Source organism: Crocodylus porosus, unplaced genomic scaffold, assembly GCF_001723895.1.
Source record: "Crocodylus porosus isolate Cpor-Errol unplaced genomic scaffold, CroPor_comp1, whole genome shotgun sequence".
In the NCBI taxonomy this organism is placed as follows: domain Eukaryota; kingdom Metazoa; phylum Chordata; order Crocodylia; family Crocodylidae; genus Crocodylus; species Crocodylus porosus.
This window is the reverse complement of record NW_017728948.1, coordinates 50,770,976-50,794,319: the sequence shown is the minus strand read 5'-3', so window position 1 is coordinate 50,794,319 and position 23,344 is coordinate 50,770,976. Positions and strand designations below refer to the sequence as shown.

General features: G+C 45.9%; 1 protein-coding gene across 3 annotated transcripts in view; it reads right to left on the bottom strand.

Annotated features, from left to right (window-relative positions):
- The window catches only part of ATP10D (ATPase phospholipid transporting 10D (putative)), an 84,195-nt gene extending 63,333 nt beyond the window's left edge, over positions 1-20,862 (bottom strand). The window contains exons 1-2 of one of the 3 annotated variants that reach the window (XM_019553164.1): positions 20,605-20,623; positions 12,885-12,992 (exon numbers count right to left, since the gene is read on the bottom strand). The gene's annotated coding sequence lies outside the window, so the exon portion shown is untranslated. Of the gene's footprint in view, positions 1-12,884; positions 13,343-20,604; positions 20,624-20,836 lie in introns of those variants that run through there. The other 2 variants (XM_019553165.1, XM_019553163.1) reach the window with 2 other exon arrangements.
- Between the last annotated feature and the right edge of the window lie 2,482 nt (positions 20,863-23,344).

Sequence of the window (23,344 nt, the reverse complement as noted above, 5' to 3'; positions counted from 1 at the left end):
CGGAAGTGGTTCAAGCACTTACATTGAACACCTTCAAGAGTAAATTGGATGCTTATCTTGCTGGGATCCTATGACCCCAGCCGACTTCCTGCCCTTCAGGTGGGGGGCTGGATACGATGATCTTCCGAGGTCCCTTCCAGCCCTAATGTCAATGAAATCTATGTAACTGGATGATGACCCAGATCCTCAAAGGTCATTAGACAGTTTCCTATATCCCAGGAGCACGTATTGCAGGGGTAGACAAAATACAGCCTGTAGGACCCAGGGGAAGCCCGGCAGGCTCCCACAACAGCAGGGCCCACCCAGCCCCTGCAGGGGCTTGTGGCCTGGGACCACACAGCTGCCCTGGCCAGAACCTCAGGTAAGGGGGAATGGGGGGAAGGGCAGGGAGGACCCCTGGGAAAAGTGGCCCGGGGAAAAGCTGACCATGGGGTGTGGGGGGAAAGCAGCTCCTCCCCCACCCCGTGGCCGGCACCCCGCACTGCAGGCACTCACAGCCCACGTGGGCTGCCTGTGCCTGCTCCAGACAGCCCCACGTGGGCTGTGAGTGGCTGCAGCGTGGGGTGCCGGCCATGGGGCTGGAGAGGGGCCGCTCTCCCCACCCCTGCGCTCAGCACCACCTTGTAAGCTGGCCCCACTGCCAACCCAGGCCCCGCACTGGCTCCAGGCTCACCTCTCGGGGCTGCGTGTGGCAACAGCAGCTGTGGACCCCCTGCTTGCTGCACCAGGCAGTGTTTGCCACCACTGCCTCTGAGCTGCCCAGTGCACAAGCTCCATACGACCAGCAGCAGCCAATGCTGGCCAGTGCAGCAAGCTAGGGGTGGAGGGGGGCCCTAGCTGCTGCTGCCGATGGGCTAGCCCAGAGCCAGCTTGGATCCCAGGCTGGCAGCAGGGTCGGGTTACAAGCTGGTGCTGAGCATGGGGCAAAGTGACCCCTCACTTGCCCCATGGCCAGCGCTCTGCGCTGTAGCTGTTTGCAGCCTGCATGGGGCTGCCTGTGCCTGCTCCAGACAGCCCCACGTGGGCTGCGAGCACCTGCAGCAGGGAGTGCCAGCCATGGGGCAGGCAAGGGCCACTTTTCCCCATGCTCAGCACTAGCTTCTTCCCAGCCGTCGAGAAGGGGTTCAGGGCTGCGCGTTGCCTCACGCCTGTACTAAGGGGCTGGGGGGCACTTGGAGTGAGCAGGTGCGGGAGCCGGCGGGAACACTGGGCCTGCACCAGTGACCCGGGGCCAGTGCTGGTGGGACCTAGAGCAGGGTGGCAGGAGCACGGGGTCCCAGCTGGCAGGGTCTCTATGGAGCCAAGCCAGCTCCCCCCTCTCCCTGCTGGTGCAGCCCAGCCCAGCTCCACAGACCCCTGCCAGCCTGTGCCCCACTTTAAGCCCTGTCAGTGCTGGCCCTGGGACATTAGTCCAAAGACATTGGGATACTGGTGCCAAGATGGTGACCACGGGGCAGGGTGCCTGTCAAGGAGCAGGGTACTTGTTAAGGGGTGGGGCTACCCAGGCAGCCCTCGAAAGCCTGCCAAAACTGGGTAAGTGGCCCTCTGGCTGAAAAAATTGTCCACTCCTGACATAGAGTTAAGGGCAAGAGCTTATGGGGATGGCTAGGAGGCTCTTGGTCCTGGGCATGACCTAAAACTACACTGTGCTGGGGATGGGTGGCCTGGTGGGGCTCCTGGTGGCACAGGAGACCCCAGGAAATGCTAGGCCAGTTACCACCCCAGTGAGAAAGGTGGGCTGGGGTGCTTTACTAATGCCTAGCCCTCACAACTCAGTGGGTATGAGGGCCAGGCATGGCTATGGCCACCTGAGCCCTAGGGGGTTTAAGACTCCAGTAGAAGAGTGAGGCCAGGCATGGCTGTGGTCACCTGAGTCTTCAGGGGAGTAAGACCCTGAATGCCCATGGCTGGAGATAGTTGTGAAGGCCCTGAGAGGGCAGAGATGCAGGAAGCCCCACAAAGAGTACGGTTGAAAAGGAGTAGGCCTGAAGGGCTGTGCATGAGAGGGGCTGAGGAAGGCCAAAGTGGAAGTAAGCCTAAAGGGCAGCACAAGGGCCAGCCCTGTGAGTAGTTGAGTATGAGGATGATGAGAAGACCCCAAGGTGGGCCATGGTGTAAAAGCTCTAGAGTGGGCACAGTAGGAACCCCATGTGTGCGGAGTAAGCCAAGGTATGTTTTCGGATGCCTGAGGCTGTAGTTGAGCCTGAGGCCACATAGTAGGGCTCAGTCAGGAAGTTAGGGGTGAGTCCTGACCCTGGTAAGTCCTCCACCGCAAGAAGGCTGAATGTGAGTCAAAAATTACAGCAAGGGAGCACAATGACTTGCTGCTCCAGGGAGGGAGTTAGAATCCCTGTGAGACCCTGGAGCACCAGTTGTGGTGTGGGTTATGATCATCATGTGGATGCTATCTGCAAGGCATGGGCTGTGGTTTAGGGAAGGTTTCGGAGCCACAGATAAAGCCCTCTGGCATTGGGGCAGGAAATGGGCAGCCTCCTGCCTAATTAAGACACCAATTATTGAACAAGATGTGGAAGACAAGACTAGAAGGTGCCCGCAGAGTGAAGCTGGCATGGTTACAGGGCCCTAAAGACATCGCATCTGCCTCTAAAGACCCCACCCTGTGAGTCTTCATTCTGGGAAATTACTAAGAGGAGGTCACACTTGACTAGAATAGTTTAGACAGGGATGATCCTGCCTTAAGCAGAGGGCTGGTCAAGACAGACCCCCGAGGTCGCTTCCAGCTTTGCTTTTCTACGATTCTACATTAAGTGGCAGATAAAGACGTCTGAGAATCTGAGCTGAAATATTTAGAGTTTTACACATCTTAGGAAATGGCACAGCTCTTTTAACCATCTCTGAGATACCTAAGCAGCATTTCCAAAAAAATAATTGCCTTAATGTTCAGAAATGAATACACGCATCTTTCCTTAAAGTGTACATACTGTATATATAGCAAGTAATTCAGCAATTAACCTATCTCTGTAGCTTCTGTACCCAGCATGCAACCATCTTCAGCACGAGTTACACAGGATATGACTGCTGCTGTACCTTTGCGTCAGTCAGCGAGTCATTTCCCACCAGCAGAATTTGACAGATCTATGTCACTGAGCTGTTGTTGCAATATATGATTTTTGCATAGAGCTAAAAGAGTAACTTTGATATGCTCTCCACCTCTCAGTGTAATGATGGTTTTCTGATATTTGCTTAAACTTTAAATTTAAAAATTATGGGAACTTCAAAATTTGTGGGCAGCACAGTTTATTTCATGCAAATATAAAATACAGCCGATGGGCATGTTTTTAAATGGGAAGAGCAGCAAAGGGAAAGAAATGTTCATAAGTTTTTTCAAAGACAAAATATGACTTTTGAATCATAGATGCATAAGACTAAAAGGGAAACTTAGGGCCATCAAGTCCCACAGGATGCACTATTCTTACAGTCTTCTCAGCAAATACCTATCCAGACTCTTCTTAAGAATTTCCAGTGAAGGAGATTCCCTAGAAGCTTGTTCCACCATCCTCCTGTTCTGACAGGAATATTTTTCTGAAATATAATCAAAATATGCTTTGCTTCTATAATACTCTCATAAAGCAGAGCAAGGTCTTTCATATCATACTGCATTCACAAAATTAATATTCAACATACACATTACATAGGCATATATGCCCCATATCAGCTGTGTCTCAAATCTTAAGAATGCTCTCTTGCTTACTCTGTCCATAGTAGTTAAAATATACAATCATTCTTTGCTAAAAGCACATATATCAAACAATTTTACATTACAGTAAATGCATTCCTGTTATGCCACAGCTTATTCTCTACTAGGAAAGTGGAGTGTTGAACTGTTGTTGTAGCAGCTCTTAGGAAAAGTTATAAGACAAAAAAAATATAATTTTAAAAAGTCAAGTCCTGAGGATTAACACACAAAATAACCTAAGGCCAGCATGAGAATAACTAGTGTATTTAACCAAGAGTCGTTAACCTTGTCTAGCAAAAAGAGAAGAACCATGTAGGTAAGCTACCTTCCCTGGTAGCTTTATTCCCCTTTTTAAAAGGGGACAAAGGACTTTTGCTTTTCCATTAAAACAAAGCTGCTCAGTTTTAAATTTAGAAAAATCAGGAAAGAATTTTGGGAGGTGGTATCTTTTATTAGGCAAACTGCATGTATTGGGTACATCTAGACAAGCTGCTGGGTAACAGTCCTCAGGTCTATCCCAACCACACAGTTGGCCCAATAAAAGGTATCACCCACAAAAATCCTTGCTTCTTACATATTTCCTGGACCATCATGGCTACATAATAACTTTAACATTACCAAAGTTTTTAAGGAATTTTACTTAAAATCCCTCTTTTGAAATAGTTCTATTTGAATCTCATGTGTGAAAATATACCACAAGACAGAAGTGTTGCAGCCTACAGTGGACTTGAAAACATAACATAAAAACTAGTGACTTTGAAAGCTACCTTTCAGGCCTTGTTTGTACATTAATAAAGACAAACAATGCAAGAAGTACTTCCTCTGCCCTTTTGCAAGTTACTTTTAAATAAGTATGAAAGAGTTGGAATCTAACTCAGACAGTGGTTTACACTAATTTTCTAAATTTCTTCTAATAATTGTATGTAAAAAGAAAAGAATCTAACGATCTAGGTTAGGTTGGCCAACAGAAGGAATGTCCCGTGGGACAGATTCTCTTCTCAGTTACACAGTGATACATCTGGAATAACTCCAATGAAGTCAATAAATAACAGGATTAACTGCACCAGTGAGGCCACGTTCTCCTCAGTGTAAAAGAGATGCGTCTTCGAGGATGTAGTGTGACCAAATGGATACAGCACTGAACTAGTATTCTGGACTTGGCCTTTATTTCTGGCTCTGCTGCTCAGTGACTTTGGGCAAGTTACTTGACCTCCTTACACCTTGATTTGTCATCTGTAAAATGAAATCATTAACCTGATCAAGTATCGAACCACTTAGGTGTGGGAGATGCAGTTGATGTTATATACTTGGATTTTAAAAAGGTCTTTGATATGGTCTCCCATGATGCTCTAAAAAAAAATTGGGGGATTGAGGGCTGGCAGAGTCCATGGTCAGGTAGGTGGGGAACTGACTAAGAGGTTAAACCCAGAGAGTGTTAGTGGATGGGTCTGTATTGTCTTGGCAGGAGGTGACCAGTGATGTCCCACAGGGTTTGGTTCTTAGCCCCGTGCTGTTCAACATCTTTATCAACAATTCAGATGAAAATGTGGAAAGCATATTAGCCAAGTCTGTGGATGATACTAAGTTATGGGGGAAAGAGGTTATGCCAGGGGATAGGATGTGGATCCAAGCAGACCTGGACAAGCTGGAAAGGTGGGCAGAGCAGAACTGGATACAGTTCAATACGTATAAATGTAGAGTGCTTCATTTGGGGAGAAGTAACCAGCCACGTGCATGTAGGTTAGGAGGAGATGTCCTGGCCAGCACAATGGTTGAAAGGGACCTCAGGGTTATGGTTGATCACAGGATGAATATGAGCCACCAGTGCAACACTGTAGTCAAGAGCTAAAAGCATACTAGGATGCATTAGCCGATGGATAAGGAAGCAATATTTCCACTCTACTCAGTGCTGGTGAGACTCCAGCCAGAGTACTGTGTCCATCTTTCAAAAAAGATGTGGAGAATCCTGAAAGGTCCAGAGAAGGACAACAAGAATGATTAAGGGCCTGGAGGACAAACCTTATGAGGACAAACTAAGGGATCTGGGACTATTCAGCTTGGTAAAGAGAAAACTTCAAGAGCGGTGAGTTGGTGGCCATCTATAAGCATGCAAAGGGTGAATATTGGGAGCTAAGAGAAGAACTGTTCACTTGGGTACTTCCGGGGGAGGACAAAGAGCAACAGCCATAAACTGCTAGAGAATGGCTTCAGGTTGGTTGCAAGGAATAACTTCTTTACAGTAAGGGTGGCCAGAATTTGGAATAGACTTCCCAAGGAAGTGGTACAGTCCCCAACCTTGGAAGTCTTCCAAGAGGACACTGCACAAACACCATGCTGGGATCATTTGATCTCAGCAGTATTACTGCCCAAAGCAGGGGGGGTTGGACTCAGTGGATCTTTTGAGGTCCTTTCCAGCCCTTAATTTCTATGATTCTACAAAGATAAAGCTACTTAGATCCTTCAGAAAGCACTATATAAGAACTAGGTATTGTTAACAAGATAGCTATGCTGCTGTAAAATCCTCCCACAGACAAAACACTGAACCATGAGGTAGTTTGGTAAGTCACACTTTTACTCTATTGACAGCTAACCATGTCTAGTTTACCTACCAGTGGGCATGTTTACACATGTACTAATGCACTGTAGTTACTAAGCATTAAGTTTAGTACCCATAATAACAGGTACTAAACTCAATGTGCAGTGCATGGAGTTTTAGTGATCCTAATGCACAGTAATTCTACCTTGCATTAGCATGGTTTTTGCCGTAACACACAGTAGAATGGTGTACTGGGTCTCATGTAGACATGCCCAGTAAGAAAACCTTGACCCCCAAGAGGTTTTACTGCAGGACACCTAATGCTCATCTTAGTGTTTTTTAAAGAAGGTATTTTTTCAAATGACTAAATAGCCTGAGGATATAATCTGGCCCTGTGTTATATAGTATAACTGTACTCAGCCACAGCTCTTGTACTGCTAGTGTTAACATGTTGCTTCTCTTCAATGATCACCTGCATGACACCCACTCTTCTCTCAATTCAGCAGACAACATAATCTTGCATATTAAGCCTAGGACTGGGAACCAGACACTTCTGAATTCTAACTGACTTACTCAGCAGCTTTAAACTCTTCTGTATGAGCTTCTTTCCCACCAGCACCTACAGCACTATTTAAAAACTTTATGTTGCTATGTCAAACATTGACAACTTCATATTTTAATTTCCTAATTTACTTGATAATCTAAGATTGATCAGAGATCTAGAAGTATGGAGAACAAACGAGTATTCATAAGTCTAAAGATCACTTAATGTTACAGAGAGGACATAAGAATCCCCTCCTGGGGTTTGCTATTTTCTCTATAATATGAAATTGTAAAAGGCAGTAACAAGTCCTTGTAAACCTGTATAATCCTGAATGGAGTTGCTTTGAATGGCATTTTAATAAAATAGATTTAAAATTCTTAAATATTAAACAGACTCCATTTTAAGAGGAATAAATGTTGTACGTAGCAACACCCACTTACACAGTAAACAACTGTTTGAGACAGGCTCTACTGATTTGAAGAGAAATATTTGGCTGTTTGAAAATTTCAGGGCCTGATTCTCAGTGGTCTTCAAATGTCCTGCAGTCTTTCACCCAGTGTAAAATAGTGTTAAATAAGAGCAGCACAAAGGTGAAAATGACTGTGGGAAGTGCTGAGCCTGTATCCAACCCTACAAAGCAACCTACAACCTACAGGTAAGACTGGTTTAGCATGGAAAAAACAAAATCTGAAAGTCATATTACAATAAGATCAGCAGTGCTATCATAGCTTACTCAGTCAGAGTCATAACAAAGGCGTGTAAGGAAAAGTCATACTCTCTTGCTCTGTCCAGGAAATGATGGGGATGTGATACAAGCTCAATAGCAAGGTAACTGGAACTAGAAATTAAGAATAGGCCTCCTGGCTTGTATTATAATTAGGGTGGCCACCAGAGAGAACAGTCCGGTTGTCTTCTGTCCTCTACTGATATGAAACCCAACGCCTTTATGTCCTCTACTAGCCAACTGCCCCTCAAGAATGATAGGGGGGCGGGAAGGGGAAGGAATGGAGTGCCGCCACCTAATGCCCCGTGCTGCCACTGTTCTGCCTCTTGCAGGGACTGGCACTGCTGGCCTCGGCTCCCCCACACTGTCCAGTCCTCAGCATGGCTTTGCAATCACGGTGGTGCTCCCCCATGCTTGGAGCACTCTGATTGGCTCTTTCCATCAGCCAGAGTGCAAATAAAGCATTACAGACAGACAGACTTAGGCTTTTATATTACAATTTTTATCTTGAAGAGAGAAACAGAGGACATAAAGGCACTGGGTTTTGTATCAACAGAGGACAGAGTAGCAGAAAACCAGAATATCTTCTATTACATTTTTTCACAAATGTAACTGCCTAAATATCATAGGTACTTCTATGGGCAACAATTACAATAGCATCTGACCACTTCACTACACCTCAGTAGAGCACCTAAGTGGTTGCTGTTTCCATTTTCCAGATAAGGAACCAGGGCACAGGAAAACAAAAGCCTAGTCTCCTTTAGAAAAGTTATACTGGTGTAACTTTTTTTTCTTGGGGAATCTGATCTTTTATCAATACTGTTATAAGCTCTAGAGAATAAATGCAGTTACACCAGGATAAGGGTGCCTTGCACTGCTTTAGCTTATTTTGTTTCCTATACCAGAAAAGGCTTGGCTACTAAAGTACAAGTGTTTTAGAATAGGAATAATTGCATTTGCACTGATGAGAGGCTTATTGGTATGGTTAAAGTAGAAAAATCTATTAGCATAGCCAAGTCCTGCACTGCTGCCCAAGTTTACGTAATAAGTCTCTGTCAGCAAGTAACTAAACCTGGGTTCCCAGCTTCAAAGTTTTGCCCCTAACCAGTGGTCTGTCGTTTCCTCCAGGCTTTTTCAAAAGTTAGTATTACCAGACCCAACATTTAGAGAGCTCTGAATAAACCAGTTAATCAAGTTTCTTTTACAGGGTCCCTCTGAAAACAATCCTACCAGTTTTCAAGCTATACAGGGAGACTTCCAATAAGTACAGAGTAGACAGTAGCAGGTGAAAATGTATTGGATATTGTAAGTAAATTTATCTACCTTGGCTCCACGTCACTTGAGGCTGAAGTGAATACCCATATTAGCAAAGCATCAGGCATCGCACATATAGACGGAAGTGACAATTTTCACCCTATCTGGCCACAGAACGCAGTTTATAGCTGTGACCAAACATAAGTGCCTAGCTGCAAACAGCTTAAAAAATGCCCAGTTGGGTGAAAATTTGACCCCTCATTGCATGAGGTAGTAGCTAAAGACATTTCAAAATGTCGCATCTTCTGTAACTTGTATCTGCAGAGCTACCAGACTGTTGTTGTTTTTAGAATGGGATGAGGGAAGGGGAGGAGAGAGAGTTCAGTCTGGGGATTTTTCAACCCTCCCCCCCCAAAGGTGTGTCAGTTGTATCTGAGCCCTCCCAGGTGGGGAAGGGGCCTCCAATTCACCCACCCCATGCTCCAGCACTATGTGGGGAGCCCCAAGAACAAGCTCCCTCCGCTCTTTCTATTCTGAAAACAGTGCAGAGAGCCCTGGCTATTGGTATGGGAACCTAGCTGCAGACTTCCCCCTGGAACCAACAGTGAACTTTTATTTAGTCTGGTGCAACTGTAACTCAAAATGCTTTGCAAATATCCTTCTGAGTTACAGCTGGGAGCCGCACTTCTGTCTGCACCCCATAAGCATGCTGAGCAAGCAAGTGTGGAACAACAACAAACTATTACAACAAAAGTCAAAGTATAACATGCTTGCATCATCAACATCCTTTTGTACAGCAGTGCATCCTAGACTACAACTCCACTCAAGAAATGCACCTCAACAGCTTCCACTTAGGCTGCCATCACCACATGCTAGGAATTTCTTGGCAGGACAAAGTTACTCAGGCTAGATTTCATAGACATTAAGGCTGGAAGGGACCTCGGAAGATCATCTAGTCTAGCCCCCCACCCAAAGGGCAGGAAGTCAGCTGGGGTCATAGGATCCCAACAAGATAAGCATCCAATTTGCTCTTGAAGGCGTTCAATGTAGGTGCCTGAACCACCTCCGTTGGCAGGCTATTCCAGACCTTGGGGGCTTAGACAGTAAAGAAATTCTTCCTTATGTCCAGTCTGAAACGGTCTCGCAGTAGTTTATGACTGTTCAACCTCGTCATCCCTTGGGGCACTCTGGTGAACAAACGTTCCCCCAGAAACGGGTGGTCACCCCTGATAAACTTATAGGTGGCCATCAGATCACCCCTGAGCCTACATGATTCCAGGCTAAAGAGCTCCATGGCTCTCAGCCTGTCATCGTAAGGTCTGCTTTCCTGACCTCTGATCATGCGCGTGGCTCTTCTCTGGACTCTCAAGCTTCTCCGCATCTTTTTTGAATTGTGGAGCCCAAAATTGGACGCAGTACTCCAGCTGCGACCTCACCAAGGCCAAGTACAAGGGGAGAATGTCGTCCAGGGATTTGCTTGAGAAGCATCTATGGATGCAAGCCAGCATTTTGGCGGCTTTAGTAGCCACAGCATCGCATTGCAGGCTCACGTTCATCTTGTGGTCAATGATGATCCCCAAGTCTCTGTCTTCCGTAGTGCTAGCTAGCATACCACTGCCAAGCCTATAAGGATGCTGGCAGTTTTTCTTCCCAAGGTGGAGAACCTTGCATTTTTCAGTGTTAAACACCATGAGTTTCTCGTCTGCCCATTTGCTGAGCCTGTTGAGGTCAGCCTAGATCACCCACCTGTCTTCTGGTGTGGATGGTTTGCTCCAAAGTTTGGTGTCATCGGCGAACTTGGCCAGTCCACTCCTGACTCCAATGTCCACATCATTAATGAAGATGTTGAACAATATGGGTCCAGGGACAGAGCCTTGGGGATACCACTGGTCACAGGGCACCATGATGACTGACTTCCATTGATTACAACCCTCTGGGTCCAACCACGGAGCCAATTTCCCAGCCAGCAGATTGTGGTGGACCCAAGGCCACAATTGGCCAGTTTCGCCAAGAGGTGATCATGGGATACCAGATAGAAGGCTTTTCTGAAATCAAGATATATGACATCAATCTCTTCTACCTTGTCCAGGTGATAGGTCGCCTGGTTGTAGAAGGAAATGAGGTTGGTCAAGCAAGACCTACCCACAACAAACCCATGCTGGCTATCCCTTAGGATGTTGGCGTCGGCCAGTACATTAAGGATGGCCTCTTTAATAAACTTTTCTAAGAACTTTCCCAGAGTAGAAGTCAGGCTGATGGGCCTATAGTTAGCCAGATCCACTTTCCTCCCTTTCTTGAAGATAGGCACCACACATTGGCCTTCTTCAGGCACTGCACCAGACCGCCACCATTCCAAGCATCCATTCTCTTCTCACTCAATGTCAACTTCAATGGATGATCATATGTGGAGAATGGACAATGCCATATACCCAAGGATCATATGCATGGATGACTATTTACAAAAATAATACCATGTAGGAGTCCTTATCTCTGTTTCAAAGATGTTTGCAAAAGATTCATGAAGGCAATGAACATTGAGCCAAGTGACTGGGAAAAGACTGAAGGGGATCAGTGTGCCTGAAGACAGTCTATTAAGCATGGAATGAAGGTTTTTGATGAAAGAAGAGAACAGAGAACACACAGAGAAGACGAAACCTTGGGAACAACCCTGAACTACATTCAGAACTGTTAGATATAAACTTCACAAGTATGAAAAGGATTGTCATTTAAAAATCAGGCTCTGCAGCCATGCTTGCAGATGCTTAGCGAGCTGATGCTTCACTTGGCACAAAACTATTGTTTCATGAGACATACAGATGCCTATTATTAGACAAGATTTGCAATTCTGATATAAAGAAAAGCATACAATGAAAAAAACATTTCAGGCTTTACGTATGATGTAAAGAAGGGTCATACCCTCTAGCTTGAAAAAGCCTTTGAAAGTCATGTTCAGAGAAAACCCCAATTTTATATGCCTTCCGGTTTTGAATACGCTTCTCAGACTATACCTGCACCACAATCTAGAGGTGTGATTGCTACAGGCACATCTAGCAAGCTTGCACACTAGTAGCATAGCCATGGTAAGGGCTCTAGTGCAGGTTTGGTGCCCAAGTATCACCCAAAATTTCTGGCAGGCTTGCACAGCTCATACCACTGAAGCTTTGCGGCAGTTGGCACCTGAGCTAGACAGATCACATTTGCCTACATGTGCTGCAATTGCAATTCTGGGAATAGACATACCCCGAATGTGAATCAATGCAATATTGTCTTAGCTTCTCCAATAGCTAAAGAAAAGCTAAGAAATAATATGCCCATTCATTTCAAAGGAATTTGAACTCTACAGCTAATGGCAATTTGTAGATGCTAATTATTCCAGTGACAGTTCAGTTTAAGCTTACACCTCCACTTGAAATTTGCAGGTTTTGTGTGTCAATGGTAAGTGATCCACAAAAAGTATTGCAAAGGCCAGGATTGTGTACAACATTGTTAGCCAGCTGCACAACACAACGATGTTTGGACTAGTCAGACATCCCCTGGTGCTTGCTCTGTTAATATGCAGAGCAAACCGTGTGCATTGTAGTGTTCCTTCCCAATGGTATTTCTAAGACTGGTTTAAGACTGAACAATCCTAATGTTGAAGCTGAGGGCTGAGAGCCATCTCTTGCTATGGCATCATCTTACTATGTTTTGCACAACCTTTCTGAGGAAAGAGCTTTCTGCAGGGAAGTGGGCACTTTTGGAGATGATTCTTGTCCTTTAATAATAACATACCTACTCATATGCACAGTGTGAGCAATGCATTCTTCTCATACTTAGTTTAAGGACAACTTGGGGACTATGCATATGTTTCTGCATAAGGCGTTTATCAAGATTGCAGTATGCATTGTTTTGCGTATGTCTACTGATGGAAAGATTTAGTCATAGCTGATATCAGATTTGGTTCCTGCTCTTATTTTTGTGTTCTCTGTAACAAAGTATTTGTTTTCATGCAACTGTCATGTGAATTTCGTAAGTGTGATGCTGAGACATAAAATCACAAATGTTAAGACATAATTAGTATTTTTCAAAACAATACCTATGAATATACCATGCTGGAAACTGTAAGCATTTAATCATAATTTTTACTGACAGTAGACTTCTGGGGCCATGTACTTAATGAAGGCCTCTCTACCATCTTCAGCAGCTACATCAGTGATGTTCTAGCCATCTTCCTTTCACTCTCTTCTTCATGCAGGTGCTATAAAGAAAATAAAAAGATGTTACTGATAAAGTTGTAGTCTCCATGCAACAGTGATTAAATATTACTTCCTCCTTCTCCCCCCGATTTTGAATTTCCATACCCAGGGCATTTTCCCAGGAGTTGCATAAACATCCGTCTATCCTTGTGACTCAGCCATGTTCCTTATGTTTGGGCCTGTGAAGTGAGGGAATGGCTAGAGAGGGAAGTTCTAAGGCCTGGTGGCTAGCTAGACAGTAAAGCAGAAGCAAGCTAGTAACAATTTATGTACAACTGCAGGCTGTTCACATCATCTGAAGGATCTGGAAACTTGACTTTCTGTCTTTTCTTTTTCTATACGTACTAAAAGAAATGTTTTTCCTTCAAAGATCTTGTTTAACGTAGGTGCTGCCACCTTTTATCGCGTTGAGGGCAAGACAAGGAAGTCACTCTGCAGGTAAGAGAGACCTATAAGCATTATGGTAGATGGGGTGGCACACCATGAGCCTGTTCACAGTTTGCGTCCTTGCATAGTTGTAGAAGCAAAGCACAGAAAGTTTATAAAGTCTCCATAATATAGCTGCTGTTTTGAGCAGGGAGGTTGTTATAGGTGGAGGCTGAGAGTAGGTGGATCAATATGGCTGTGTTTCTACAGTACACAAACACCTCTGAGAAAGTTGCACTGTAATGTATCATTCTGTACTTACTGGACTTGGTTTCCTCTACAACTTTGGTTCTTCAGCTGTAGTTCAGGCAAATTGTCTGGCTGTGGTTCAGAGTGGTCTTGGTTCTCTGTGATTATGTAAGCTTTGGAAGTTCACCAGGTTAAGGACAGACTGGCCTTGATGATTAGTCAGGGAGTCCACAGCATGCAGTTGGTGAGTGGTGGTATCTCAAGCAAATTTCAGCTCTTCATTAGTACTGTGGCAGGGCACTGTGGGTGCCTGCCACCTTAAGGGCCTGAAGCTAGTAGCCATCAGGTGCCTGATGAGGGCAGCCATTTTGGATCCAGGGCTGCCCATATAAACAGGGCATTTTGCTGCTGAAAGGCCAGGCAACAACATAGGCTCCTGGTCCTGGGCATAACTTAAAACTGCACCCTGCCAGGAATGGGTGGCCTGGTGGGGCTCTCAGTGGCGCAGGAGCCCCCAGGAAATGCCAGATCAGTTACCACCCCAGTGAAAGGTGGGTCAGGGCACCTTAACCCCAGCTCCCACCTTCGGGTGAGTTAGGATATTGGAGAGAGGAGGCCAGGCATGGCTACGGCCACCTGAGCCCACCCAAGGAGGATCTCAGAGTAGCACCATGACCTGCTGCTCTGGGGGGGAGTGAGAGCTCCCTGTGAGACCCTGGAGCACCAGTTGTCGTGTGAGTCACTCCATCTCCCCACAGCCAAGAAGGGGGACCCAAAGAGAGTGTGGGGCTAGTGAGGCTGGGGGTAGAGTACCCCCTCGCCTGGTACATGCTGGGGCTAGGACCAAGAAGGTCAAAAGGGCCAGGTGCCCACCATGAGTGGCCCCCAGAGTTGTGGGCCTGGGACCCCGCCTGGTCTTGGAGATGAGGCCAGGGCCTGTGTACGGCCACAGGTCCCAAGTGGGGACAACAGCCAAGAGGGGAGCCAGCTACAAGGAGCTTGGCAGCCTGAATGGAGGCAGCGTAAGCCGCCTGAGTGGAGGGATCAAAGGAGGGTCCTGTCGGGAGGAGTCTGGAGCCTGGGTGGTGGGGGGGCTGGTGTGACTGATAACATCTGGATGCTTGGGCTGTGGTATAGGGGTGGTACAGAGGCACAGATACCCCTCCCCCCCAATATCAGGGTGCAAAGAAAAATGGGCAGCCTCCTGCCTTATCTAACAACTCACTAATTTTCCAACAAGACGTGATGGGTGAGACAGGCAGGTGGCATGTCCAGAGGCAGGTGGGAGGCCAGCGACAGCTATCCTGAGTGAAACCCGCTTCACCACATACACTATGCTAGCTGCAGTTTTCCTATTGCAGCTAGTATTTCTAAAGGCCAGATTAAGTGTTTTTGCCTTACTGTACTATTGAACAGTGGCCTGTCTGTGCCCTCTATGCTGCTGTTTCGGTGATACTTGTTTGTAGATCTATGCCAAGGGACTGTGGTGTTCAGTTTGGCCACCAAGAGGGAGACAAAGTCCACGGGGCCATGGTGAAATATAAGGCCAGACTCTAACAATGATCCTACAAACTGGAACAGCAAGACAGCACCTGGTTGCATGTCAACTTTTAAACATCTGTGAAGGATGGATACTACAATACAGAGATTACTCAAAGTCAGCAAGGGTGGCAGATCAGTGGGAGGATCTGGTAGATACCCTATGATTATTTCAGGTTGGACAGGCATCTGAATTTACTTTCTTGTGAGTAAACTCATTCCATGGTTAGATAAACCTGATTCTAAGATGGGTGTAACAGTATGTCAGGGGTAGGCAACATTTTTTGGCCAGAGTGCTGGAAAAACCACAATATCCATCTTGGTAAGTGCAGGAGTGCTGACATGCCGGAGCAGCTGTTTGCAGCCTCGCAGCTGCAGTTGGCCCACAGAGCCCAGACTGCCTGAAGCAGGGCTTACAGACTCCCAGCTGCCTGCTAGGAGCAGCCTGGGCTCTGTGGTTGGCAGCAGCTGCTTAGAGCCTGGGCTGGTGGTTGTGCGCCAAGCAAAATGGCCTTGCATGCCATGCTTGGCATGCGTGCCAGGGGGCTGCTGACCCCTGGTATATGTTAAAAAGAGAGGTGCTTCACCGCAATCCTGGGTGTGGATGTACAGCACTTTACACAAAATTCAAATTAGTTGGTTACAGAAGCTAAGTGTGAACAAGCCCTAAGTGGCTCATTGTCACTGCTGTTGGGAGTATCTGCAAATAAGAGGCACTATCTGGCATTTTTAAATATGCTTGTGCCATATAGTTGTGGAGTAGAGACCTCTCGGGGCACTTGCGCACAAGCAAGGAGGCTGCTGATATGCTGTAACTGCAATGCGTCAGAGCAGGCTCAATTAATCGAGTCTGCTGGAGCATGGAAAGAACCATGCTCCAGCAGTGTCCAGCGTTATGTGTATCAGCGTCCCCAAGCTGAAAAATGATGGTGGGGCACTTTGAACTAAACTCATTCTACGAGCTTTATTTCAAAGTTACCTGCCACCATTTTTCAGCTTGGGGATGCTAATATACATGACGCTCCAGGCGTTTTTAGTTAATTTTCAATTGGCACAGCTCCCCCCACTGCCGCCTGAGCACATCTACAAATGCCCTCAGATTCTTAGGGCCTGATTTTTCTGAGATGCTAAGCACTTTTATTAACTTCAAGCAGAGTATTAAACACTTCAGAAATCAGGCACTAGTGTCTGGGCCTGCCCTTCCACTGAATATCCTTATACCAGGAACTCGAAGAAACACTGCCATACAAATGCTAGTACTTACACAGGACAAAAAACAGTGGAAAGAAGCAACTGCCGAGGGCCATCTTGTCCTGCCTGCAATTGTCCTGCTCAGAAAACACTTTCCTTGTGAAGGAGACGATTTTTCTTAGGGTACAAGTCAAAGATTATGTGAAAAGTGGTTTACGTTTGATTTGCTTGCACTAAAGCCAGCTCTTCCTCATGCTTAAAAAAAATATGCCTGTAATATTAATCTATTTTAATATTGAAAACAAAATAAGAAAACAATCTACCAGACTTCTGTTCCCTCAAGCAGTGCAGGCACCCTTTGAAAGCAGAACTGAGCAAAGTTTTGTTGAAAATATTCACTAAAAATTGGAAAATGCTCGCCAATTCTTTTTTTTTTAAACAATATTGCTACTACATTGGCTTGTCTCCCCTGTTCCCTTGACTGTCTTAAATCCCCTGCATGCACACACACTCTGTTTCATTTCTGTAATAGTAACTCTGCAAAGCCTCGCACGCATGCTTAATTTTATTATCATAACTCACTGACTTCAGTGACAGTATTCACAGTCAGTAGAAGTAAGCATGTACAGGATCAGCTCTTTAGACTGTAAGCTCTTTCAAAGCAGGAACCATCCCTGTTTATGGTACAGTGATATGTCTAGTACAGTTCTGAATTCTATTAGATAGTATTGTGAGAGCAGAAATAGGGCTAATATGCAGATTTTTTTAAAACAACATATCAACATCTAAAGAATAATAAGTTGCACTGTTCTAATGCCATTTTCTCCTGATCAATTTTGGTTATGGTCCTCAGGCCACATAGCACACAATGAGATAAAAGAAAACAATTTCATTTTTTGAATATTGCAAGGAATTGGTGTCAAGGCTGAATTTTTTTATCAAATGGGGAACAAACACTGTACTTATCTGGAATAATATGCACTTTCCCACTGTTTCAGGATATTCTTGACAGGAATAACCTGTGAATCCACTTTAGCCACTACAAAGGTGCTGCAACCTTATAAAATATGCCTGGGAAAGGACAACTGCAAAGCTCTCAAACAAGTTCAGCAAGTCCAAAACCTAGAATGTCTCACAGTTCGGCAACAAATGTTTTTGTTCCTAAAAACTGAGGCTGGATGCAGGGGCTTGAACACAACTCTCTCAAGATTTGGTTTCTCCATTTACCTACTGTGTGACCTAGGCAAAGCAGCATTGTGCACCTAGAGGTGGAAAAAAGACCCTCATGCACCTTTCAGTCAAGACATATGCCCTCTCCCCACCTCCCCCTGTATACGCGATTCAATAGGAAGAATGAAAGAGGTGTGTAGGTCTGGAATTTCACCCCCTCTTGGAGTTAGGTGGCCATTCCTATATATGCTATTCCTTAAGGTAGCTACTACTTTCTACCAAGGTAGGATTCACAGTCTGAACCCACACTTATGCATAACTGTTTAATGACATGACCTTATTAAATCATAATATAAAAAACCAAGGATGTGGGTGTCTATTGAGAGATGTAGGATCTGTTTTTGTCTCCATTAGACAACATGGTCCAAGTGTAGATGAACCTTTCCAGAGTTGCTAAGTGCCCACAGCTCCCAACTATAACATCCATGATCAGCAACTATTTTTTAAATACTTTGTCCTCAGTCTTTTTGTCTCTGATTTTTGAGCATGGAGGACTGAGCAGTATGCACCTGTCCTCTGCAACCCCTCCCTTCTGCTACACCCCACTGCACAGCCCTCCCACCATGCCTACATTTATCCTCACTGTAGAGAATACTGGGAGCAGTGACAAGGGTAAGTGTAGGCTGCTTGGGTGCTCTAGGAGCTAGAGAGCGGCAGCCTACAGCAAGGAGGCAAGTCGTAAGCTCCATGCATAGTGGCAAAAGGTTGGCAGATAAGAGAGTTACCATACATACATACATACAGGAAAGGGGCTGGGAGCAGCTCCAGCAGCTGCATGCAGGTAACTGTCTGGAGGGCAGGGGTTGGAGGACCAGGGCTTGGGGACTGTCTGGGCACTGAGGCTGCTGCAGGGTGAGAGAGGTACCTGCCCCTCCAGTGGAGGAAGGGGACAGAGGAGCCCTATGGGGGCAGCAGGGATCTGCATGGCTAGGCCAGGCTAATGGCACTGGGGCCAGTGCCTGTGCTTGCAGGGGCAGGGGCAGGGCAGCCAGGAGATATTACAGAGCTGGGGGGGAGGGGGCTGGGGGTCAGGAGTAAGGGGCAGCAGGGTTGGAGGGGCTGTGACTTGGGAGTGAAGGGCAGTGGCAGGGAACGGGTATGTCACTGCTTTCCCCCACAATCAAATTACACCCCACCATGTCCTCTTTTCTGAAACTGGAGATATAGCAGACAATAAAGGCAAAGTAGTTTAAAGGAGAACTCAATCTTTAGAGTCCTAGCCTAGAAGTCCTTGCTTAGTCACACACTTATCATATGGCTTCTTATAAAGTCATAAAGTTTCTCTCTGCCTCAGTTCCTCTTCTGCAAAAATGGCGATAGCAGTATGTTCTTTCCTCACATGTATATTGTGAAGATAAATGCATTAAAAATGAAAATGAGCAGCAAGTACCTTAGTAGTACTAGAATGCCAATAAATCCTTCTTGTCCAGCAGTTATAGCTGCAGAACCACAACAATTCCCCTTCAGGAACTTCAGTTTTGTTTTCAGGTCATTTTGTTTGATGTTTTTGACAAGGGCCCCCATCCTGAGATGTATTGTATGCATTCACCCACTTGAGGCTTCATGGGTTTCAGCAGTGCCCCTTGCAGGGTATAGGTTACTTATACGTTACAGGATCTGAGACTAAACCTGTACTTACTATAAAATGTGTAAAAAGCTCAACCTCTTCCCTTTATGTCTGTATTGTAAATCAGGGAGCATTCATTCTTTAACCTTCTAGCTTGCTTCCTGTAAAGCTCATCAGTGTACATTTACAAAGAAACAAGAGGAAAGTCAATGAGAAGTGATCATTTAAAAACAGAAGTAGGTTTCACCACAATTCCTCCAGGGTCACAAAACAGCTGGCAGGACAAAACAGCAAAAAGGGCAACTTTAATGAGAGTTCAGCAGCAGTACCAGCAAGGGTTCTCCTTGCCCTCATTTCTGTAATACTGTATTAGCACTCAGACCAACTAGCTTACGTTTTCACGGTAAATGAACAACTGGATTAGTAAAACCGTACTCACTGTAACATGAGAGAAGTTCTGTGTTGATTTTAGTGGGGACTTTACATTAGTTTACATTCCATTGAGATGCCAGGCCATATCTCCTACCCTCAGTTAAAACTTTACTTAGAAAAGTGCAGATTTAATTACAACAATTGCATGTGCAGTACTCCTGTCCAGTGGGGGACACCAGGATTATGTCCCTTTCTAGTGAAAGATGTTCTCATTTGGTCATAATCCATTTCTTACTTTTTGACAAGGAAAACAGTTTTTCTGATTATCCCCCCACCCCCACTGAATTCTTGAAAGCAGCTAAAGTGGGTCTTGAAAAGCCTCCCAGGCTGGACACTGTGATGTAGGACATACCAACTGAGACTACAAGGTTTCATGATCTTGTAGAAGATTAATTTCATACCTACAAAAAAATCACCAGAAACACAGATCCTGTTCTACCCATTTCGCTGTTGCCTTCTCACATTGACAGGCTTGTACTGAGCAGGGTGGTCAGTAAAGCTAACGGGTTCCTTTATGATTACGCCATAACAGCAGAGGCTCCGATTTTCATGTGCAGTTGTAATTATGAAATAGGTCCAGGAAGAAAAAATAAGAACGGCCACTAACTGGATCAGAGCATAAGCCCCTCTTGCCCAGTCTGCTGTCATGCAGTGGCAGGGAGCAGATGCTGAAAGTGAGAGTGAATGGGCCTGAAAAGGTTTTTCATTTCCGCTGCTCCTCTCTCTTGCAGCCTCCAGCATGTAAGGTCTAGGAGATGGTCTGATTCAGAGGCCCTGACTCCCATGCTCAGCAACAGAGATGCCCCTTTCCCCAGGCTATAGCCGAGCCCCTTTTCTTAAAAATCTGGCTAACCCGGTGGGGGGCAAGGAGCACCAGGCACCAAGGAGACACTGCGTGAGAGAGATCTTGCTCCTCTGTTTCTCGCCTGGCTCCCAGCTCTGCTTTCCTGAGAGAGGAAACTGGACTTTCCCTTTCCCTTTCATATAGCTTTCCCTGAGTATCCACGCTCGGGCCTGGCTCACAGGAGGCCCCCCCATACCCTGCCGCCCCTCCGGCCGTGACCGCGCTGGGGGTGGGCTCAGGCTCTCCTTCCCCGCGAGGGCGATGGTGGCGGAGGGGTGCTCCCCGAGCCCACACCACGAGTCGAGCCGCAGGCGAGGGACTGGGGCTGCGGGCAGGGGCCTGGGGCAGCCAGAGGGCGCGAGCAAACTTTGCGCCCCCGCCCCGGGCCGCAACCGCCTGCGCAGCGCCTACAGCTGGGGGTCGCTTACCTCAGCGCGGCCGCTCCCGCAGCGATGCTCCCGCAGGCCAGGCCCTGCCCCCGCCCCCCGCACGGCTCCGCCTCGCCTGGCGCCGGCTCCTAAAGGCATCCCCGGCCTTCACCGCCCCTCCGCCGGATGCGGCCCCGGGTCAGGGAGGGAGGGCACAAAGTTTGCCGGCGACCCCAGGTCGTGCACGCTCGTGCGCCGCCGGCACTCACCGGCCCCTCGCCCAGCCACGGCCTGGACGGTGCGCCAGGCTTTGCCTGGGGGAGGGACGGGGTTGCAAACCGCCGTGATTCACAGCCATGGCTGAGAGCACCGCTGGTTTAACTTTAAACGCGCGTAGTCTTTGAAAGAAACAAAAACAAAGAGCTCTGTGACTGCCGGCCCACTGCTGGTGCGTGCATACCTGATCCCCGGCGCAGCTGACGGGGCTGTGGAGACGACCACCCGCCAGGGTGCAGGGGCCTCCTGCCGGGAGACACTGAGAGGCCCGGCCCGGCCCAGCCCGCGACGGGGCGAGATCTAACCCGCCTCAACTCGCCTGCGGCGCGCGGAGCTTGGTTGAAGCAGCAGCCCTGGCCACTGAATGAATGAGTGCCACAGGGAAAGCATGCGGGTAGTGACAGTGATGATGAGGCTGCCAATAACAACCACAACAGCAATAATACGAGTAATAATAGCATAAATACCAACAACAACAATGACAGCAATCGTAATAGTAATGATAACAGCAGCAGCAACAACAATAGCAGTAACAATAATAATGGCAATAGTAAGTATAATAGCAATGATGATAGTAATAATAACAATAGCCAATAGCATAAATCATAGTGATATTAGTGATACTATTAATGCCTAGCAGTAATAACATCAATAGGAATAATAACAATAGCCATAGTAATACTAATTAGTATAATATAATAATAATAATTATAACAATGGTCATCGCAACAACAATGACAACAATAGTAATGGTTCCTGAGTTGTTTGTAGGGTGGGAGAAATCAAAGCCAGGTCCCTTTTTTTTTGTTTGGTTTATGCAAACTGAAGTGTGGTGAGTGAAAAAAAAATGCTCTGACTGGATATTGTGGTATGGGTGAAACTATCTTGTGAGTACTGTGGTATGGGTCAATCTTAAACCCAGGCACATCATGTTTCATATATGTGAACAGCTACAAGCTGTTCACATATATTTGCTGGAGTACCAACCTCTTATAGCAGTCATGATGTCCCCTAGTGGTATATATATAGTCAACGTGAATGTAATTTCTAGCTAGCCATTTAAGCCACTTTGCCATTTAAGCCAGGGCAGAGATAATGGACACAGCATTTATAAGATGATGGTCCCAGCCTACAACTCATATGCACTATATCATGCCTAATGTCCTTGTTGTTGTTAGAGCTGAAATGTCTACAGTGATGGTGAGAAAGTTTCTCAAGTCTTTTTATAGACCAGGCCTCAGGTTAACCCCTCATGATCTCTCTCTCGCCTCATTTAAAAGGAAGGAGGGAAGATAAATCCTTAACAATACATTCTTCCTTCCAACTGATCACTCAGCATAAGTGTTAAAAATCATAGACAAAGACTTTAAAACAACCAAATTACAGTTCTGTCTCCTCACTTTACTTGCTCAGGCTTTAGTGTTTATGATCTAACTTAACTGGTGCTAGCCTCATCATTAAAGTCTTCTAGCATTCTCAAAAGCTGAATTTCTAATATGAAAAAAAGACAGAACTGCCCTTTCCCAGCATATTTGCAACAGAAATCTTTTTCTTGCATGCTATTTGGGCGCATGCACACACACAATGCCTTTTAACAGTTTTTTTTTTAGCAGGGGACACAATGACAGTAATTTTTGCTTTGATAGAAGTTAATATTTCTTAGGTTTTAATCAGAGAGAAGCTTGATCATTTGCCAAGACAGTCTGACACTTAAGGCAGCTTGAACCTTACAATCTATTAGACTTATCACCAACAAATCTTCCCAGTCACTAAACTAATCAACACAATCAATGTCCCTTTTATTTCCCTTGAGTATGCTTCTGGCTATGGAGAAACTACACTATTTATCTTAAACAAACTATTTGTTTAGAGTTGACATGAGGAATATAAGTAAAACAAGGTTTATTAGTTCAAACAGGTTCAAAACCTGTGTGGGGACCCAAACACAATCCTTATCTTATCCCTTCTGTAAGTGCTCTTCAGACACTCCCTCCAAAATAAAGATACAACTACCTTAGGCAAGTAACAGCTCAAATTAGGCCATTTCTTATAGAATGAGAAAAGATTCTTGCTCTTCTATGGATGGCAAAACAAGTGGGAAGCTTGTTTAGGACAAGCATGTACAGAACTTGTACATATAGTGAAATGGGGGGCCTTTTAGGCATTACTCAGATATCACTATTTGATTCATAACAAAAAGTCTGTATCAGTGCCATTCTGTCATCTACATAGTCATCCACATCCCTTAGGCCTCTGCATGGTGGTGGCTCTGTATGTGTGTGCGTGTAAATA